Below are 23,241 nucleotides of genomic sequence, written 5' to 3'. Positions count from 1 at the left end.
TCAAGTTCAGCAGCTATATTTCCTGGAAAACCTTGGTAGCCCAGCATGATCAGTAAGTACCTCAGAATGATAAGATGCTTCACTAAGATCAGGTACCCCAGTATGATATCAGTACCCCAGCACGATCGGGTGCCACCATGCAGATTCAGTTTCCCTGATACCGGAAGTCAGTTATGGCTGTCTAAGTTTACTGGAAAGGAATCAAAGAAACCTCTGATGTGAGTAAATCAGATATCCAACTTTATTAACACATTGCAGTTACCACCCTTGAAAGTATGTCATGGTTCATGTACCAAAATTCTGTTGGACTCTGAGCTGAAGACATAACATCAGGTTTTATACAAAGTCTTAATAAATTCAGCTGGTCCACTTAAAAATGACAACTGAGTTCAGCCATCAAGTACTGGAACAAATGGTGTCATATTAGTCATCTTCTTCCTTGTTATAACAGTGAAGCAACATTGCAAGTTTGTGTGGATGAGGGATTTAGGTATTTGGATTTGTTCAGGAGACACATAGTCTTGGATGGAGGTGGGCAAGAGGCTTCACCTAGAACCCACTCAGGAAAAACAAGATGAGCCAAAGGTGGCTGCCTGATTATGACTTCCCAGGCCTTTCAACACTTGCTTTGATTTCTTTGGCATTTCCTTGATTGTAATAACCCTCTTTTTACTTGATTCCGGACTGAAGAATGCCCATAGTTGCACCCAGATAAAAGGAAATAATTATCGTTGCAATTGTGAGGACAGGATATGAAAGCAACCTAAAATGATGTTTTAGGATTCTTTTCTGCTTTTGTGAAGAATTTAAACACTCATTTATCTAGGAGATGCATTATTAACAGGGGCAATATTGCTCCTAAGGGAATAAAAATTGGTTGGAGAAGATTAGATATTACCCCTATTAGATCATTAGATAGTAGATATAGTTTATACCCCTCTGAAGCTCAATTCACCCCTTGACATAAACAGTAGATAATATATCTGTGGTATCCAAATTTCGTAAGGGCAGGGAGATAATTTGTAAACAAATGTCTAAAAAATTTCCTTAGGGGGAAATATAATGAAAAATGTTTGAGGAATAATGATCTAGGAAGGAGGAAAGGGCAGAAACTGGAGTCTTTTCCATTTAAAATGCTGGACAATGTTTTCTACTTTTACTAGACATAAATACATTCCTCTCTGGATGACTCATGTGAGACAAATAGATTTATGGATGGCCTCTGCTTCTAAGTTGATATTTGCCTTGTTTCTGGCTTCCCTCAAGGTCATAGGCACACAGAGAGCTCCTCCAGTCACCAAATCTTGTGCCCCTTTTTTTCCAAGGCATCTTAAATGTTATACAAACTTTGGGCTAGAAAAAATAATTTCTAAGTTTCATCTCTCTGAGATGCATTATCCTAGCCTATGAGCAATGTTTGAGGTCTATGGGTATTTTTATGACTTAGCACTAGATTAGTGTGCCAAAGTCTGGAATTTGTTGAGACCAATTTATTCCATACAAATAAAAATGTAGAATGAACTCTTAGAATGTTTCAAAGCAAAGTACACTGCTATGAGTCTTGGTGCATGACTTTCTACATTCCAACAATATTGGGATGCATTCTTCCATTATATTTTGCATGTTTATGGGCAAAGTTAATGAGAGGTAATCAGCCACGCTGTTCTCAAGTAGGCAACTGAAGCTGGTACCTTACTGGGGCCTGCAGGTAGCAAGCTTGGCATGATGTACACATCTCCTCACTTCTCTTTCCCTTAGCCTGATGTGTCCACAGTATTTTCTTTGGCATGCTGGCTGCCCGGTGATAATTGCCAGCACCATGGTCTAGTGATTTTTGCCTGGATTGGTGTCCACTTCAACCAAGTTTGGCAACCTCTCCAGCAGGTGAGGGAGTATGATGGAGCTCAGAGAAAAGATGGTTTGGGTGAGGCTCAAAGATACTACAACCAGTTTCTATTAATAATTCTTGTCATTTGTACCTTCCAGGGATGCAAAGCTATTTCAATATTTAGATATTAATCAATGTGTTTTACCATATAAATAGGCTAAATAAAAAATCATGTGATCATATCAACTGGTTCAGAAAGAGCATTTGACAAAATTCAACATCCATTCATGATAAAAATGCCCAGAAATGGAGAAATAGAGAAAATGTCCTTAAATTAGTAAAGACCATCTTAAAAAAAAAACTATAGTTGACATTATACTTAAAGGTAAAGAATGACTGTTTTCCCCATTGACAACAAAGCAAGAATGTCCATTCTTACCACTCTTATTCTACATAGTGTTAGAAGTAGAAGCCAGTGCAATAAGGCAAGAAAATAAAATTAAACCACGTAGATTGGAAAGGAAATAATAATTTTTTTCTTATTTTCTGATTACATGATTGTACAACCATAACTACATAGACACCAAAATAAAAAATATAATATCATTTATAATCATGTTAGCTAGGTGAAATACTTAGACATAAACTGAACAAAACATGTTCAGGACTTGCATGCTGACAACTACAAAATACTAATTTAAAAAATCAAAGATGATTGAAATAAATGGAAAAAACATGTTAATGCATTAGAAAACTACATAATGAACATGTCAATTCTTTCAAAATTGATATGAAAGTTTAATACCGACCCTATCAAAATTATAGGAAAGTATTTTGTAGATATTGACAAGATTATTCTAAAATTTATATGGAATCACTTCTCTGCCTTTTGGCTAAGATTAAGTGTAAAATTTATATTGAAAAGCAAGACTAGAATAGCTAAACCACTTTTCAAAAATATAAAGGGAGAAATCAACATACTTGATTTAAAGATTTATCTTATAGTTTTAGTTTTTCAGACTGTATATTATTGGTGGAGTGATAGACACATATATCAATGGAAGATGATAAGGAAACCAGAAAGAGATCCACACAAACATACCCATCTGATATCAGACAAAAGCAATTCAATAGAGGAGAAGTAATCTTTAAATAAATGGTGCTGGAACAACTGGACATCCATAACCTCAAACTAAACCTTACACATCATACACACACAAAATATCTCAAATGAGTGGTGCACTTAATTACAAAACATAAAATTACAAACTTTTAGGAAAAGACATAGAAGTAAACCTGGAGGACTAGAACTGTAGTTTTTTCAAGTTGTTCTCACTGGGGGAAATTGGGTAAAGGGTATGAGGGATGTCACTGTATTATTTACTACAACTGTTTGTGAACCTACAATTATCTCAATATATTGTTTAATTATTGTGAAATGCGAGTATATGGTGAAAAGTAAATGTTTCATCTGTCATTGTTTCTATCATAGTGCTAAGTTGTTTTCAATTTTATTCAAAACATTTTTGTTAGATTGTATCGTGACAGCTATCATATCCACATGCATTTATTTTTCGATGTTTTTATTTTAATATAAAAACATCAGAATTGGTGAATTTTTGTATAGCCATTTTAACATTAAAGATGGAAGAAAATAAGCAACAATTTCAGCATATTATGCTTTATTATTTCAAGAAAGGTAAAACTACAACTGAAATGCAAAAAAAAAATTGTGCAGTGTGTGGAGAAGGTGCTGTGACTGATTAACATGCCAAAAGTGGTTTGCAAAGTTTTTTTTAATGTTTATTTATTGTTTATTTATCTTTAGAGGGGAAGGGAAGGAGAGAGGGAGAGAAATATCAATGTATGGTTGCCTCTCATGTGTCCCCTGCTGAAAACTGGCCTGCGACCCAGGCATGTGTGTTGACTGGGAATCGAACCTCAATCCTTTGGTTCGCAGGCTCATGCTCAATCCACTGAGCTACACCAGCCAGGGCCTCACCTGGTTTGCAAACTTCTGTGCTGGAGATTTCTTACTGGACGATGCTCAGTGGTTGGGTAGACCAGTTGAAGTTGATAATTATAAAATTGAGACATTAATTGAGAACAATCAATGTTATACCAAACAGGAAATAGATGACATATTCCAAATATTCAAATCAATAAAGTTATTGGTGAAAAATGAAAAATGTCCTTCATTTTATGGAAAAATCCGTATGGAATTTTTGGCTAATCCAATATATTGAAAAAATTAGCTTTTGAGGACATGAGTTATATGAGTTACTTTTTTCCCTTACAGTTTGCCTTTAATTATTTGACTTTTTGTAAGGTTATTTTTCCCATGCAGAATTTTTTTTAAATTTTAATTTTCAAAGTTATTAATCTTCCTTTTTGTGGCTTTTGCATTTTGTGTCGCACTTAGAATGGTCCTTTCTCCTCTAAAATTATTTTTGAAAATCACTCCACATTTCTTTGAATACTTTCATGATTTTCTTTTTATATCACGGATCCAGGCTCTTTTCACCCTCTCTATCAGCCTCCTCACTTTGCAGGCTTTGGTCCTTTTGGCCACAGGATGGTTGTGAGCCTCCAGGTATCAAGTCCGCATTCTGAGATGCAGACAGGGTGAAGGGACAAAGGGATGAAAAATTCAGGCTGTTGAGTCTGTTCCTTTGAAAAAGCTATCCAGGAAGTTCCAGTGATCAATTTCTGCTTACACTGATTGGCTAGAATGAATCATGGCCACTCTTAGCTTCATGGTAATCTAGTGGTGTGAATTATTTAAGCTGAATGTATTCATATCCCCCTCACCAAGAACCTGGGGTTCTGTCGTAAAGAAAATGGCAATAGTAACATCAAGTAAGAAACTAGCGGTATCTGCTCCCAGTGCTTGTATGCACACAGGATCATTTTCTGGGTCCAAGCGTGGCTTCCAATGTGTATGTTTGCACTGCTTAACTGACTTCTAGTATCTACTGTAACCAACAAGGAGCCTGATGTCATTTAAAAAACCACTCATGAACTTCTTTATCTAAAACTCTGAAGTCTATCCCATCCTTAGGTGGGATCTTATTAGGCATTCTGAGATTTCATGGGCCCCTTCCAATCCAGAGACTGGTGTCATTCCTCAGCTCAGGAAACTGTTATCCCTCCTTTCTTTGACTGTTTCTCCTCTCCCTTGTCTCTCTTCTCTCCCAGAACTCTTGTTGGATGTACACTGGAATTAGATTTCTTCCCATGCCTGTTAACTTTCCTATCCCACCCTCCATCCCTTTGTCTTCCTGCTCTGCGATGATCAGATGTGGCTGAGTTATAGATCCTTCAGTTATAGATCAGTTATAGACAACCACCTTTATCTTTGGCCTTCTTTGTCCTGTTACTGATATGACTGTTTCATTTGAAAAGTATTATTTTTAAATTTCCAGATGTTCTTTCTCATTCTTTGAATGCTTCTTCTTCTGCTTCTTTTTAAATGGCAGCCCATTCTTGATTTCTGAATTCATTACCTTCTTAAAACTCTCTGTGAACACTAATTTCAATTTTTAATGAATTTCACTTTTGTCCTCTAAATTATAATTGATCTCATTATTCACCTGGTTCTTCTCTTTTATGGAATCAGTTTTTCTTCAGTGTTGGATGGTCCTTGGCACAGGACTGTTTTCCTAGCAGGCCTCTGCCATAAACAGGAGGCCAGACTGTCTGCTGTTTACACAGGATGGGCATGGTTTCCAGGTAGGTTGCCTGTGCAGGGGACAGGCTGGAGAGCCCAGGGAGGGGCTAAATAAACAGGGCTCTGGTTTAGGGCTGCTGGTCAGTGTATTTTACTCATAGGTGGAGCTGCCTTTTTGTTTCTCTAAGAATTTAATGGGAATGATGGCTAGAGCTACCAGAACGATTTATTTTAATATGGTTGGGGTAACCCCACACCTGGATCCTTCCCACGCAGAGCACCTACTGTCTTCGGAGATCAGCTCTCAGGTTTTGTTCTGGGCACAAGAGTTGCCACCAGATGTAAGGAAGGGGAGAGGTCTCACTGCCTCAGCTGTTTAGAATGCAGTTTAAAGATAATAAATAGTCTGATGATTGCCAAAAGATCCTCTATGGGATCTGAGGGCCTGGGAAAATGACTGATGCTCTTAATTAGAACCATCACAACTCACTGTTTACAGTTCCTATTATGTTGAGGATTTCTGTTTAAGAAGTTAGAGTAGTGTGTATTTTCTTTTAGAAAGTTTTGTGATCCCAATTAAAATATATAACTTTAAATGGTTGAGCTTTATTTGTTTGGGAAATGTACTAACAATAATGTCAGATAAGTGAGGCATTAATCTGACCACAGATGTGTGTGTTGTGTGTGTACATGAAAGAAATACATATCAGGTCTTAACTTGGCTTAACTTAACTTTGTCAACAGTCAGACCTATTCTTCAATTATCTGTGAGGAGCTTAGCTCTGAACTAAGTGTTGTGAGCAATTCTCAAGAAAAAGAAGAGGTGAGCAGAGGCCTTGGGACATATGCTTTTTATAATCTAGTTGCACACTGATTATTTAGAGTTCTGTTTATATTTCTATTATGAATTTAGCTTGAGTAAGATTCTGTGTCTTAATAAGATATTCAAGATACTCACATGCACTTGAGAAATGGTGTGTAATTTGTTTTAAACTGTGAAATCATTACTATCTCAAATATATAATTTTCATTATCAGTAGAAATGTATGGATAAGTCTAATTAATTGAGTGTCCAATTACATGTTCCTTAACACAATTAGTATAAATAAAACTTGTTATAACATGCCAACAGATATATAGCATAAATCACTGTATTTCTCATTGTGTGTTTGCATATGTGTATGTATGCATATGTGTAAGCATGTACATATATACAACCTTTTACAGAGAAGTTCAACATGGTGTCCTGATTATGTAAATTATGGATCATGAGGAATGTATCACTGCATAAGAATCCCTGAAAGTTTATTGATAGATTTCGACCCAAGCTTTTATCCCATTTTAAGAACTCATACTCCCCTAATACTTTTATCATGAATTTTTGCTTTATTTATTTTACCCGATCTATATTTACCTATATTAGTAAAACACAAAATATTTTGCCTTACATAAAAATGTTTTGTTGAATATTTCTCTTTGGTTTTCTTGAGAAATAATCAACTTATAACACTGTATAAGTTTAAGGTGTACAGCATAATAATGACTTGAATTACATATACTGTAAAATGATTACCACAGTAAGTTTAATTAACATCCATCACATCATATAGATAGAGCAAATAAATTTTTTTGCTTGTGATGAGAACTTTTTGGATCTACTCTCAAACATATCATATGACAGTGTTAACTATAATCATCACATTGTACCACATATCTCCAGTACTTATCTACCTCATAACCAGAAGTAGGAACATCTTGATCACCTTTATCCAGTATCCCCACGCTACATCTACCACCTCTGGTAAGCACAAATCTGACCTCTTTTTCTCTGAGTCTGGTGAGGTTTTGTTGTTGCTGTTGTTGGTGTTTAGATTCCACATGTAAGTGAGATAATAAAATATTTGGTATTCTCTGATTCACTTCACTTAACATTATGCCCTCACAGTCTGTCCACGTCATTGCAAATGGCAGGATTTCCTTCTTTTTCTGGCGAATGACTAGTCCAGTGTGTGCGTGAGAGCATGCGTGCACACGTGTCTGTCTCGCAGTTTATTTACCCATGCATCCACTGATGGACACGTCAGTCGTTTCCCAGTCTTGGTCATTGGAAGTGCGGTGCAGTTGTCTCTTTGTTGTAGTGACGGTTTTCTTGGGATATACTCCCAGATTGGAATTGCAGGGTCACAGGGTAGTTTTATTTCAGTTTTTTTTGAGGAACCTGTACCCTGTTTTCTAAAGCAGCCGAACCTCTACTTTCCCACTAACAGTGCACCAGGGTTCCCTTTTGTTCAGGTCCTCATCACCATTTAATCTTGTGTTTTTGATAATAGTCTTTCTACCAGGTATAAGGTGATATCTTATTGTGGTTTTGATTTGCATTTCTCTGATGATTAGTGATATTGAACATTGTTTTATGTACTTGTTTGCCATTTGTATGTTTTCTTTGGAAAAATGTCTATTCAGTTCTTCTGCCCATTTTAAAAATTGGATTGTTTGTTTTTCTGCTATTGAATTGTGAGTTCTTCATATATTTTGCATATTAACCCCATACCAGATACATGATTTGCAACTATTTTCTTCCATCTGTAGGCTGCCTTTTTACTTTGTCAGTCATTTCTTTTGCAACAAAGAAGCATTTTAGTTTGATGTAGTCCCACTTATTTACTTGTTTTTCTTTTGTTGTTTGTGCTTTATGTGTCACGTCCCAAAAATTCTTGCCAAGGTTTATGTCAAAGAGCTTTTCCCCTGTTTCTCTCTGTGGGTTTCATGGTTCCAGGTCTTACGTTTAAGTATTTAACCCATTTATAACCACTGGTTTCTAAAGCAATGAAAGCACATCAACTTTTTTCCTTCGTCACCAGATTTCAAGGATCAAGTATGAAAACGGGTTTTGAGTCTTGCACTGTGTAAGGTCTCTGTAGGGACAGATGGTGCACTCCAGTTAAGATCATTGTATGAGTGTGTTCTCAAGGCCTTATTACAGAGGTGTTGGGGGCATGTAAAGGAACCACCAGGACAGTGAAAACATAAGTACTAGAAGCAGCAGAGCCATTTCCACCTCTGGGCCTGGAGAGGGAGAGGGAGGTTACAAGGGGGGTTATCAGAATCAGGAGAAAGGAGAGGTCTGAGGAGAAGGTGATAGCAACCCCACAGGGAGAGAACTGAAGGGATTAATATCTAAGATACCTAAAGCAAATAGTCCTAATAATTCCCAGAACCCACTATCCTTCTCTCTTGTCTCCTGTCAGGGTTCCCCACTGACCCAGCGGGCAGTAGAAGGCCCAGGAGTCTGTTGGTTGGGTGTCTGAAGGCACAGAGTAGGGTGGAGTGGACATGCAGGAGACTGACCAGGTAACTGGCACATTTTGTGTGCGTGCCTGCAAAAAGGGATGTGTATATGGGGAGAGGGGGTGTGCACACTTACACAAGTACCAGAGGTGATCTTCCAAAGACTGAGGCTCAGTTTGGCATAAAATTCAAAGGAAATAAACAATGCCTACTCTATTTGATTAATAAAGGTCTCAAAGATAACAAATATCTTAGAAATAAGAAATATAGTGTAGGAAACTTTGAACATTAGAGGTGGACAGAATCTTACAAATCTTATTAGTTTTCCATTTCTCAGGTGGTTCTAAGGCCCAGAATGGTGAAGTGGCTTCTGTGAGTCTGTGCCAAGCAGAGGCCACTCTAGGCTAGGACCCAGGCCTTCTGGCTTCCCAGCCTGTCTTCTTTCTATGTGAGGCAACTGCCATTCTTCTCTAAACTCTGTTGATTACCCAAAGCACTGAATGCCACAGAGTTGATGTAGTCAGCCTTTTAACACACACACAATCCAATGCTCCTGCTCTCCTGGGGAAGCTGCTGATTTCATTTTCTGCCAGCCTTGGACCAGGTATAGCACTTTGCTATACAGCCCTGCCAAGTGATCCACTCCACAGAGCATCCCTGAAAAACTAATCTGACTAGAAATCAGAGGGGAAACTAGTAGAATCCTCATTAAACCTCTTTGATCGCCCCAAAGTTACTCTTAAGCTATAGACCCTCCATATCTCCTGACCTACCACAGACCTATATCAATGTCCCTCTGCTTCAACTCTTTCTTCTTTCTCTCCGTGTCTCTCTCTCTCTCCAACACACATACACACAGACACACACCTTGGCCCAAATCCACTGAGTTTTGTTGATGTAGATTAATTTGACACATATCTGTGGACATTTATTGTGTCCCAATTACTGCTGCCGGACTACACAGTTTGCTCTTCCACTAGAGAGAACTCATAAACTCCTCTAACTGGTGTAGCGTGCATCCAACGGCCGGTGTCTGGAAGCTGCCCAAAGAGAAACAAACATGGCGGATGATCAGTCTCTATGCCTGCGAGGGCTGCTAAAGATTTGCCCTCACTCCAAATAGCAGAAATTGGCCCTCAATCCATCTGGGTGGTTGTATTAGGAAGCTGTGATAAAATAGAAGTAGTCTATTCATGTAGATTTTATGGGATTCCAGAGCAGAACTATGAATGAGTGCTTATTTTTAATTCCCTCTACAAGCGTCATTTTAATTAAAGTCTTAAGTTAAAAGGAGTTGGTGAATTTATCAGCCTAACATCTGACCTAATGCATCTTCTGTTTCTTTGCAGGGCCGTGGAATTCTTCATGCCCGGGAGTTTTGTTTTCCTGAGCTCTTTGACACAGAGCTTCCATTGAGAAGGGGAAATGAAGAAAGAAGTGGTGGTTCCAAGTACCACGAATAGCCCCACCCTGGGGGGAGCAGTGTGTGAGCATTAAAAGCACCCTGGGTGAGTTAAGGAGCCTGGGGTGAGTAAAGGAGCTGCCATTTAGCTGACAAGAGGCTTACAGCAAACCAAGGAGGTAAAGGGAATTACAAGGGAGGGGAAATGAATTGACAGAACAACGTCCTTTCCGAATGCATCCAATTTCCGAGTTCAAGTCGTCTCCAGTGCGATCCTGGACCAGCAGCCCTGCCCAGCCTGAGCATTTTCACCCTGTCCATCACCGAAACAAGAGTTGAAAAATCACCTCAGGGAGAAAGGTTATTAGGAATAATGAGAGAGCATTTGGCCAAATTTGATCCAAACTTCACAATTTCTTAGTTTCAAGTTGAATTCAAACCTTTCGGGGCTCAACTTTTTTTTCTTTTGGCAAACCACAACATCCTATTTCTAAGAAAGGAGCTTTAAGGAAGACTTCTTGGCCATCAAATAGCTGTTAGAAAACAATATTTTGATGAGTTAAGTGTAAATGAATCAGGAACATGTGGATTAGATTTACCTCAAAGTCTGTGTGGGTTTGAAGGGAAAGGAGGAAAAGGCTTAAGCAGAATCACACTTGGGATTTTGCTGATCCTTGTGTGAGAGGAAAATAGATTTGAGGGTCATCAACTGCCAACACCAGGAGGATGTGGTCGGTCCTATGTGTATTGTTGTCATTGGTGTTGTTATTAGTATTATTGATTGCATCCAAGGGCATTTAGATATTTTGTAGTGCTCCTTTCCTTTCTTACATTTGTTGCTCAGACCATCTCTATGCAGTGAACTGCCTGAAATGAGGAAGGGTCAGTAGGAAGAATGGGCTTAAGACACAGAATTTATGGTTGCTTTGTCACTGAATGACACTTTGTCTCTCCAAACATAGGAGAAGTGAGTGTGAAAAAGTCTCTATGCTGTTTAAAAAGGGATCTGTATTCAGTATTACTGGGAGGCTTTCCAATGTAAAAACTACCTACCTCCTATATGACTCCCCAAAGTGGTATGGAAGTAAAGGAAATGTCGAGGGAAAAGAGATAGATTGATGGAAAGCTTAAGTGATGTGCTAGTGGTTATACTAAATGGTTTTTAATATTCTTCTCATTCTCCCTCCTCCATTCATGAAGCCTCCTGCTCCTGTGCTTTCATTCCTTTCTGTCTTTCAATGGAGAAAGTGTTCTTCACTCTATCAAAGGCCAATCTCTCTGCTTGTGCTCCACCACCAGGCACGTGAGGCTACCGAGTGCTTCAGATGCATCTAGTCTGAACTGCTGTCTGCTGTAAGTGTAAAATACTTCACATAAAAAGGAATATAAAATATTTCAATAATGATTTATATTGATGGCATGCTGAAATGATATTTTGTCTATGTCATGTGAATTGAAATGTACTATTAAAATTCATTTCACTTTTTTTTACTTTTCTGCTGTGTTACTAGGAACTTTAAAATTATGTGTGTGGCTTGCATTATGCTGTAGAGTCCCAGGGGTTTCCAGCCGTTTGGTTTGTCTGGGTGACACTGGAAGGAGAAGAGTTGTCTTGGGCCATACATTAAATACATTGTGGCACATAGTCACAAAACAACCTCATTATGTTTTAAGTAAATTTATGATTTTATGTTGGGCCTCATTCATGGCCATCTTGGGCTGTAGCCGGCCCGTGGGCTGCAGGTTGCTAGAACAAATATTCCCCAGGGTCTAAAGGACATTAGTCTCCTAATAATCTTATTTATCTACCATATCTTCAACCTTTACCTCTTGTCTGTATAATTCTGTAATCTATCCACTTGTGAAAATGGCTCCCCAAACAAAAAAAAACACCCTAAAATCCTTCTTTGATACCACCACCCTTACTGGTTTTCACCCTGTTCCATTTATCATCAGAGCCAACCTTCTGAACACACTGCTTATACTGTCTGCCTACGCTTCCTGGTAGGCCAAGCTGAGTCTGTATTGTCCCACCACTAGGCCCAGTCAGCTCTTGCTAGAGCCACAAATGGCCTTTATGGTGCAAAACCCAAATGGCACACCTCTCCCGACCACCTCTGCAGCATTTGACATAATTCATTATTCTCTTGTGACCCTTTCCTTGGATGCCTGGATTCCCTATTCTCTCCATGCATTCATGGCCTGTCTTTTTTTATTGAACTTTGGTTTTTCATATTATCTCTCAGTGCTGGAGTGCCTCAGGCTTTTATCCTGGTCCTTTTTTCACTGTATATTCTTTCCCTATGTAGCTTCTTCCATTTTCGTGATTTTAAACATCATTTATGCTGACAACTCTCAATCTCAAGTCACCTGCTACAGACCTGGATATACACAGACCTTTCTTCTGCACTCCAACTCCACATCTAAGTGCCTTCTGGACTCTTCATTTACATATCTTGCAGGCATTCCAAGCTTATCATGTCCAACAAGGAACTTTTAGGCCTCTCCTCCAAATTTCGTTTTTTACCATCTCAGTAAAGGACATTAGTCTCCAATCAAGTGGATAGTCAGAAACGTCAGAGTTAACCTCAATCCCTTCCACCCTCTTCTACGTACAAATATCACCACAAATTCTCAGTTATACCTCAGAATTCTTTCTCAAATGCATCTTTTCTCCTAGACTACAAAATTGTCTCCTAACTGGTTTCAGCAGGTAGTGTCAGAGCCAGGACTCAAACCTAAGGCTGTGTCAATGTTCTACAATGCTCACACTTCTGCTTCCTACTTGCACCCTTTATTGCTTTATTTATTTATTTTAATGCTAGGAAGCAGAGAAGATAACACTTTGAACTTAAGTCTCTTTGGTTTTTTTAGATTGGAAGAGCAGTGGTGGCCTCTCTGCAGAGGTGACATTTAGGGAGGAACCAAGTGTAGAAGATCAGAAGAAAGAGAATTCCAGGCAGAAAGAATAGCAAGTGTGAAGACCCTGGGGTGGAAATGAGCTTGGTATATTTAAGGAACAAAAACCAGGCAAGTAAGGATGGAGTAGATGGAGAGAAAGGCTGAGCCTGTCTTGAGGGGTCACCACTACTGTGTGACACCTGGATGGAAAGGGAGCCCAGGTAGAAGCTCCAATGCATGTTAGAAACTTCTTGTGCTATGTTGGTGAGTTGAGCTAGGTTATGCCAATGGAGATGAAGAGATGAAGAACTGGATTTGTTTAAGATGTACTTTGGAGGTAGAATCAACAGCACTTGTCAGTGGATTGGAGAGGTAAGAGAGGACTAGGACTCATTTTCTGAGATGGTGAGTACCCAAGAATTTAGATTTGGGCCGGATAAGCTATGAATGTGCAAGTGTGAAGTTCAGAAGTCAAAAGCTAGAGAGGCACATTTTTGTTTTATTGTCACCCAAGGACATTTTCATTTGCTTATTTAGAAAGAGAGAGGAAGGGAGGGAAAGAAACAGTTATGCAAGAGAAGCATTGATTGGTTGCCTTCATATACACCCAGACTGGGGACCCGTGGAGGGACTGGGGATGAACCCACAACCCTGTGGGATGACACTCCAACCATTGAGTCACACTGGCCAGGGCTAAAGATGCACTCTTTAGAGTCATCAGTGTATAGATGGCATTTAAAGCCACCGAGATAGATGAGAATTTCTAGGGAAGGAAGAGAGAAATGAGAAAAGGACCCAAGGAAGAACCTGACATTGGTAGGTAAATAGAAGTGGAACCAGCAAAGGGACGTGGGAAGGAATGGCCAAAGAGGTAGGAGAAAAACCAGAGCTGTGTGGGTTTCCTGGGACCCAGGAGAAAGCAGTGTTTCAGGAAGGAGAGGACAGAGTCCTGCATCAAATGCCACTGCAAAGGTGATGAAGATGAATCCCAAAAAGTGTCTATTGGATCTGGCTCCATGGAAAGTTGTTGGTGACTGATACGAGAAATTTGAGTAGAGTGGGAGGGGATTATAGGTAATACTTTTAAGAATAACAAAATAACAGGGGCGAAGAGGGGCACTTTTTATAAATGGGAGATAGTACAGCCTGTTTGCTTGCTGGTGGAAATGGTCTAGAAGGGATAGAGATAAAACAAGGCAGGAGAGTAAGACCAAAATCGGACCCATGTCCCAAATCAGTGCTTTTAATATCTATTTGCAGAATGACAGTCCCACAGTCATCGCCTACTCTTCTTTCATCTTGAAATCAGCTTGGAGGGCCTGCGTTGGTTCCTTCAGGTCGAATGAGTCTCTGAGTTTCTCGCTGTCTGCATACCCACGTGACCTTTCCTGACAGGCGTCTGCCAGAGTTACCCAGGACTGAGCAGATACACTTAGGTCTGAGAAAACATCCTCCAAAAGTGGGCTCCAGATCTGCAACTTTCCCTTTGAACACAATATAAATGCTACTGTGGACCTCAGAGGTTAATCCATTACAACGAAGCAATTAAATTTAGGGACTGTTTGGAAGATAAAAAGCAGCGAGTAATAACGAGTTCAGAAAACTCAGCCATGATGGATTTCCATAATTTCCTCTGACTTCACGGAGCTGAGTCTGGTGACCTGAGGCAGCATGGTGTGACTGCCCTGTGGTGTCAGAAAGGAGAGGGGCAGATTATTTTTATTAAACAAGGTACTTCTGAAGCCTCAGCCTCTCTTGTTTCCCCTTTCTCTCTCAAGAAGGTCATTTGCCAACTGGTAATGCATTTAACCCTTACACATACAGTCAACCTCATTTTAGCCAGAAGGATCATTTTATAAAGGGAAGTGATCTAAATTGCTTTTTCTCCTAGCTAGGATTCTTGGTTATGAATTTTGACTGTTTCTCCTCTGTTGTAAATCTACTTTGGTTTAATTGTGTTTAATTTGTCTACCCTCCTCTGGTAGATTTTATGTGGATTATTGAGAATAAGATGCTTAGCTTGTTTTCTTCGTCATTAGAGCACTTGACCCAGGAGAAAGAAGAGTGAAATGCTCCATCTGTCAAGACTAGAGCTGGGATGAAAACCCCCAGACCCCTATTCATTGTTAGCCAGTTCTGCACTCTGTACCTTGTTCTGTCTCAAAAAGCATGCAGCCATCCTGTCCCAATCATCCCAGACATTCCTGGGCACCCACTCTGCCTGTGATGCTCTGCTAGGCACCCAGGAGCAGGTAAGCATTTCACCACGTGAACTCGCGCCCTGGGAACTGGGCCCTGCTCTGTTTCACCAGGAAGCATGATGAGGTTGCTGACACAGTCATTTTAAGAGATTGTTTCTCTACGCCAAATTGCCCTGTCTCATTAACGACAGGCTCAATTTCCATCAGGTTCTTTGATGGAACTTGCAAGATGTCCAAGAGGGAGCTTCCTTCCAGCCCAGAATTGAAATTCTCTACATATATGTGTCGGCACTCACTGACTCGGGAACATAACAAAGCTCCGTGTGAGGAAAAGCAAACACAATGTAATGGTGATCAGGAGAGCAACCACAACTGCCTGAGCCATTTCTTCAATGGTCAAATTAGCTCGTTAAGTAATTTCCACCACCCTCCTTTCCACGAAGGATTTAAGGAGACAATTGTCTAGTTCAGAGGTCTGTGGTTTCTGACCTGCAATCAGGGACTGAGTTTGAGTCCCAGCTCTGATTATTTGAGCTCTGCCTCTTTCTAGCCTTAGGACCCACTTGTCATTAAACCACAGGTCCTACATACTTCACAGAACTGGAGTGAAAATGAAATGAGATGAGAGTATGTATGAAAGGACTTTGTTAATGAATAAAGCACTATGCTCATGATAGTTATTATTTCAGAAACTGAAGTTGAGATATAAAAATCTTAATCCAGGAGGAATTTTTCTGCAGAGCTAGTTGGCAGATCATTTCTTTTTCTCATTTCCTCTTTGTTTGCACCTCAGAAAATTAGCAACCAGATAGGAAGGAAATGCCATTATTAGAATATAGTCCATCTGGGTGTGGTTTCCAAGATGATAATTTGCATACCTGTAACTGTCTAGGCCACGGAAGACAAAAATACACACAACTGATGTATCTATATATGGCGTTTTGGTTTACCAGAGTGTCTTCAGTTTTTACCTTGAGTCTGCTTTGACTCTAAACAGCTGGTTGAGAACAGTGCTCAGCACAACGGTCTCTGGAGAGTCTAGACATCAGAGGGCCAAGGCTGACCTTTGCCACCACTAGCTGCATTGTCCTCCCTAAGGGACATTGCCCTGCATCTGATAGGAACAGGCAAGTCACTCATTAAGCTATTTTTCTCCTCCTTCTCCTTCTCCCTCCCCTTCCTCTTCCTTCTCCTCCTCCTTCTTTGATCCATCTTAAAAATTTTTTGTTTGAAAATTAAAATATGTGCATGTGCATACGCACACACATATATATTTTTTCTTTTTTGAATCTCTGATCTTTTTTTCTTTGTTTGCCAAGTTACCAGTTGTTGGTATTGACCAATAGATTGCTCACCAGTTGGCTGCATAGCAAAGTTCTTTAAAAGAGTGTTTATCAAAGAGTGGACTGTTAATGGTCCACCTTTATGAGAATGACTTGGAATGTTTATTGATACTGCAAACCCCCACCTCTGACACCTGGCAAATAAGACTCTCTAAAGGTATGGTCCTGGAACCTACATCCCCCACAAGTTTCCCAGAAGGACATCAAGCACACTCAAAAGTTTGAGAACTCTTCTGTCCACAGGTTTTGGTAGTTTCTGTTGCCATTTCTGTCAGGTTGAAAGTTTCTGAGCTAGCACTCTTGATTTCATTTAGAGCAGCTGGATCAGCTCTTATTAGCTTTACATCCATCTTGAGCTTTGATAGACCCTTAAGCAATTTTGATTTTATTCTTCTTGGCCTGAAGATCATTCTTCTTTCCAGACAGAACAAAGAAAAATCAGGAGTTGGAGAGCTCTGATTTCATTATCTCATCCTTCAAATATACAGCACTGAAACCAGCCCCTCGGCCTCTCTCTGACTGTAGAGTGAGTTCATGCCTACCACAAAAAACCTCTTTTGATTCTTGCATTGTCACTGCCCTCATTCACTCACTGTGTATCAGGGAGAACAACTGTTCTGATTTATTGAGAACTCACCCAGTTTTAGCCCTGGAAGTGCCATGTTCTGAGAGTCCCCTCAGTCCCAGGCAAACTGGAATGGCTGGTCACCCTGCCAGGGCATTGATTGGCCTCCTTGACACTCCTCCTCCAGTTAAGTCACACTCACTTGTATACTCATGTTTAATTTTTTACCATTATTTTTTAAATTTTAATTGTTCAAGTACAGTTTTCTGCCTTTTACCCCCACCCCAGCCCACCCCCATGTTTGATTTAATATTCATCTTTTGCCCCTACCTCTTAAATGTGCTTCTGAGAGACCCTGTGCAACAGTACTGGCTTATTTCTGTTGCATTACCATTTTTTTAAAACCAGGTGGAGATGTCGCTTGACTTCTGTTGAATGAAGAGATACCTGGGACTTCCTACTTAAGCACCATGGATGTGCAATAAGAGCAGCTCTAGGACTGAGCTGTTCTTTTCTGCATTGAGCGATATATCAGCTGGCTGACTTTCCTTATCTATTAAGTAAGGTCATCCCCTTAGTGTCCTAGAATACTTTGTGCCATTCTATAAGTCAAAAGTAGGGTCTGTAAGGTTTAGGGTTCACCCATGAATAGGAAGAAAATCTACATGTCAAGCAAACTAGTACTTAAAGTGGAGCTTAACAAGCCATCAAGCACTCACAAGGATACCCAATAGGTCCACGTTGATTCCATGCTTTCTGCTAATTTCTACCTCCCTGTACCTATTGCTTCCACTCTCTGATGTGAAGATGCTACTGATATTTTGGGAAGGGGCTGGCACCACAAAAAACTGTGTTGTATTGAGCTAAGGGAGGGGATTATTTGAGGTTGGTATTTGTCTTAGTCGGAATGCTCACATCTGCAACAGACTTAGGACATTATATGATCTCCTCTATGATTGTTTGGCTTCAAAAGGATATAATAACATTCTCAAAAATTACATTGAGCCAGACCAACTTTTAATTTTCTTTAAAGTGACACCAGGTCCCCTACTATTAAAAAGAGGTACAGGAATCACTATTATGGGCTATAAATAAATTAAAAAGCTAAATGAACCTTAGTCCTACTTGAAGAATTTTCTTCTTTCCTTTCACTTGCAGATCGACAGATAATTTTCCATCTCAGCAACAATTGCCTCCCCACTTCTTTTTAAGATCTTCCCAACCCCCATGAGACACATTCCCTTCCTGAGCCATGAGTCCGTGGAATAAAGCCATCAAATTCTAACCTTTGCCAGATTCTCTGCTCTTGGCATCACCCATCATATTCATCTGGGTGATGTCACCCATGCCCTCCAGCTATGGCAACTTTTCAGGAGTGCATTTGTGAATTCAACATCGCTGTCTATCTCCCCGACTTTGCTTACTCAGCCTCCCTTTCCAAGGGTTCTTTTCTCTTGGATTCCAGTGTTAAGACCCATCTCTCTGAGATGAGGGGAAATCAAGAGAACTAGTCTGTAATGTCATCCTAACTTCTCTTCATTTGTGCACCAAACAAAATAGTATCTTACTTTGGAAGTGAGGTCTTTTCTTTTTCCTCCAGATACAAGGACACCTTTGAACTCCACCTGGAAATGTTTAAGAAAACTTATTCCACAGTGATTGGAATAAGTCCTAGGATTAACCTATCATGGTGGAAACAAAGAGAAAAAGGCGCTGCTTTTCAGACTTACAATCATGCCATCTCCCAGAAGGAAGGCAGACCACCTATCATGTAGGGAGCTGTTCTTTTTAAAGAAAACACTTTAATGAGCCTTTAATTATATATCATGTTTTATTTATGTGGATTCATTTGAGTTCAAGAAGTGCCTAAAATGGCTTTGCACAATTTCTGTGAAAACTTCAGGGGTCCTGTGGGCGAGCCTAAGGGCTCATTCACCATCAGGAAGAAGGAGGCAGTGGCCGGCAGAGGCTTGGAGATCAATGTGATGGAAGAGGAACTTCCATTTTTGAAGGGTCCGGAGCCATGTGGCAGTCATCCAATCTTTCATAAAGCGTTTTGATAACCAACTTTATTAACATTAGTATCTGATACTGGATTTTAACTTTTTTCCTACCCTCTGTTGTAATCCCACTGTGTTATCCCAAACCCTCAAAGTCTGTTCAACACAAGGCAAGTGTTGGTTCCTCCTTGGGGAATAAAAGGAGGATCTCTGCCCTCGGGGGCAGTGGTGTGGGTGAGAAGAGCACAGACTAAAATCAGAGATGATTGGAGGAGGCCAGGAATGAGGGTCCAGGACTGACAGGGGTAGGCAAGCTCCGAAAGACTGTAAATAACTTACAGAAATCCTGAGAAATATTGGAGAGTCACTGGATTCCCCACAGTTATAGAGGACAGAGGCTTGAGTTCTTTTATATGAATACTACACAGAAGATAACACCCAAAGTTGTCGACCTTGGTCACTTGGGTTGTATTACTTATGAGAACCCTTCTTTCTCAATAGCAGACAATCTAAAATCTTCAAGGAAGATATCAAGTCTCTCAACAGGCTTTCATAAACACTATTGTTTGAATCCCAGTCCTCCGAGGATCTAATTTGCATAACAATTTTCTCATGTTTTGCTACTTTCCTGTGAAACAATCACAGATATGTAGCAGTGTTCAGAGACAATTCCACTTTTGGACCTACATCAAACGCTTCTATCATCATGTCTGCAGGGCAGTCCGAAACTTCCAACACAGGGCAGCAGAAGAGAGAGTGTGTCAGCATGTGTAAAGCTGACTGTAGGAACATCCCTCAAGGGGGATTCTGAGTGTATATCATAGTGTCAAGGCCTGAACTTGGGTGGAATGTGTGTCGATGAAAACATCCCAGGGTGTCAGTATGGTGGGTGGGGCTCAGCAGTGAGAGAATTTGGACAGGGACAATACACTGTGCAAAGAGTGGGTGCCTTGAGCATCCAGGAACTTTCCTTTGTTAGAAGCAGAACCTGAGCCAATGGGGAAGAGGATGGTGTCTAGGATTCTGAACGTAGGGAACGAGGCCTGCCCAGAACTGTGTGTTTGTTGAAATGATTTGTTCAAGGTTATTTAACTCTAATATTTGACCAGCTACTTTTTGTTGCCACAGGCTCCCAGGGGGAGAGGGGCAAAGGGAACATGCTTTATTTTGAGCTCAGACTTTGGCCCCATATTCTTATCCACTGTCATCCATGAGGCACTGGGTTGGGTTACATGGGAACTGAAAGGACCCCATTTTCTCCTCTAATCCAAGACTTAAAATCATGTCTCTTGGCTTCTTTCCCCTGGTGCTATGTATAGTTTTACTCTCACTACTCCGATAGTAAGGATGCACACACAAAGAAGAACCAACAGAGAGAGAACATGGGCCCCATTCACGTCTCTTTCATCCCCTCCCATCCGAGGCTTCACTGCCCGAAACCGAGATCCTACGCTGTTCCGAGGCTCCTTGATTTCATTACTCTTCCTGTTGGAAGTGGCAGAGGGATTAAAGAAGACACCTGGAGAAGAAGCACAGCCTTAAGCTACTTCTAAAGGTAAGAAGGGGCCCCTCATACTGTGTTAGGGTGGAGACTCCCCTCAGCCGGCTGGTTCAAAGGAGGACATCTGTACTTGAGGAAATAATGGGATATGGAGGAACCATGACTAAGAGGGTGAGGTGAATGCTAGAGGTTTGGTCAACACAGAATATTAACCCCATCATGCCCATGAGCCATCACTTTGTAAGCCAAATTGCAAACAAATTCTAAACATGCCTTTTGATTGGTACGGGGCTCCTAACTTGCTGGCTGGTTTTGTTAAGACTTACTTGGGGCCAGAATGGGTTTTGGGGTTGTAATGGAAAGTGTTCAAGTCCTTGTGGGCTGAGGTAGGAGGGAGAGATAAAGTGGTCACCGGTAAGATGCTGCAAGCTCAGTCTTTCCCCCCTAGCGAGACAGACACACATTAGTTTTCTTTAGCTTTTCTGCTCAGGCAAGATTGGGAACAGAGACATGAATCTGTAATGATTCTGCAATGATGTCGCTGATATACCTGGGAGAGGATCATATTCTCATACAGTAGCAGGAAATCCTCAGAAGAACCGATCATGGCAGACACAACCATGCCTTTGGCGAGGTATCACCCAGTTATTCCAATGTATTGCTTGAACATATTGGTTTCTTGGCTAGATTTGTTGCATTTAATATATTTCCAATATGTAACAGTCAGTCCGACACCGGCTCAAACAGCTAAAAGGGATGTCACAATCAGTTGGACAGGTGCCGTATCCAATTAGAATGGAGGCTGTGGCCACTTAAAATGGAAGCTAACCATAAGCAATTGATAATGCCACACAGTGCAGACCAGCTGAGGAGCAGCTGAGCTCTGGCGAGTGCTCGGGATAATTAACTTCAATAGGAGCCTTTCCTGGTGAGAATTTGGAAAGTATGGTAGGCTTGTTGAGTTTATGGTTCTTTAAATCCTTGCACAAGCTGCCTTGAGGCCAGGCTGGTCTTAGTACTTTGTGTGGCATGATGCCCTGAAACATCTTCCTGAGGGTAAGGCAGCGGCCAGAGTTTGGCCCCTGGCCACCACTCTTCTGCTGAGAACTTTCAAGAAAAATGTACGTGGAGGGTAGAGGCAGAAAGATACATGCCAAAATTTAGCTCGAATTCCCTTGAGATGGCTTAGAGGCCAATATGCACACTCACGCACATGTGCTGACACTCACACGTATGCACTTACAAGGCGCTCTGTGCTGGTTAGAGCTGTTGGGGTTCACGGGAGCTGGGCCCAGGCAGAGCCAGCAGCTGGCAAAGGCATTGTTCATTGTACTGTGAGTGACATGAAATCCACCATTTGACAGCCAGCCCACATAGCTGTGGTGATTCAAGAGACTCAATTTAGATCACGCATTCCACTGTTGTGCATGGATTAATATGACTTTGAAAGGGCTTTTCTTTCTTTCTTTCTTTCAAATTTAATATGAGAGTATATGAGGAAGAACATGGTAGCAATTAGCTGCTGCCATGAATTTTATGAGTAGTTTGCTAGAAACCACATTAATGACTCCATGGGTAGTACTGAGATCAGTTTTTCTATGTTATTTTTTCTCTCTCTTCCCCTTTCCCTCTTAAAAGGCCAGTCTGAAGCTCCAGGATGGTATCGGGGGGTGGCCCTAGCAGTCCAGGTTCTCTTTCTTGAGACAGGTGTCCCAGTGCTTTCCTACCTTGGACCCTGTCCTGAGCCTGCCAGGTGGGTCCAGCCTTGTTCGGGAGCCTGGAGCAGCTGTAAGCATGGAACATGGTCTGGCCTCAGTTCTGCAATGTAGAGAGAAATCTTTGCAAGTACTGTCCACAATAAAGTTGCTCCCAAGGAGAAAAATAAATCCTGCATATTTATCAATTTTAGGAGGGGAGCCTGGACAAAATGGGAGCATTCGCTAGGAAAAAAATCAAAATAAATAATCTTTATACATTTTTCAGGAAACATGGAGATAGTTTAAAAATATTGTACCTGGCCCTGGCTGGTGTAGCTCAGTGGATTGAGCTCGGGCCTGCGAACCACACGATTGCGGTTTGATTCCCAGTCAGGGCACATGCCTGGGTTGCAGGCCAGTTCTCAGCAGGGGACACACGAGAGGCAACCATACATTGATGTTTCTCTCCCTTTCTCCTTCCCCACTTCCCCTCTAAAGATAAATAAATTTAAAAAATCTTTAAAAAAATATTGTACCTGAAGCCAAGAGGAGGGGTTGGTATTGGATCAAGTGATGATATAGGAAGCCAACTCTTCACAGATTTTTGGGAACATGTGATGAAGCCAGGTGAGGTCTGTGTTCGAAAAAGGCTTTAATGTTTGGATCTGGAATCCTGAAAGAAACAAAAATACCCTTGTCACCAAGTCACAAAGCTTGATGAAATCATGAGAGGAGGGCCTATAAATAAAAAACGAATTAGAAGCCCAGCCACAACAGTGAATCAACTGACATAGAGGTAAATTAAAACAACAACAATAATTAAAAAAACAAACTAGAAGAAAACA

The sequence above is a fragment of the Artibeus jamaicensis genome, unplaced genomic scaffold (assembly GCF_021234435.1).
Source record: "Artibeus jamaicensis isolate MK-2021 breed Jamaican fruit bat unplaced genomic scaffold, CSHL_Jam_final contig_484, whole genome shotgun sequence".
NCBI lineage: Eukaryota > Metazoa > Chordata > Mammalia > Chiroptera > Phyllostomidae > Artibeus > Artibeus jamaicensis.
Note: the sequence above shows the minus strand (reverse complement) of the source record.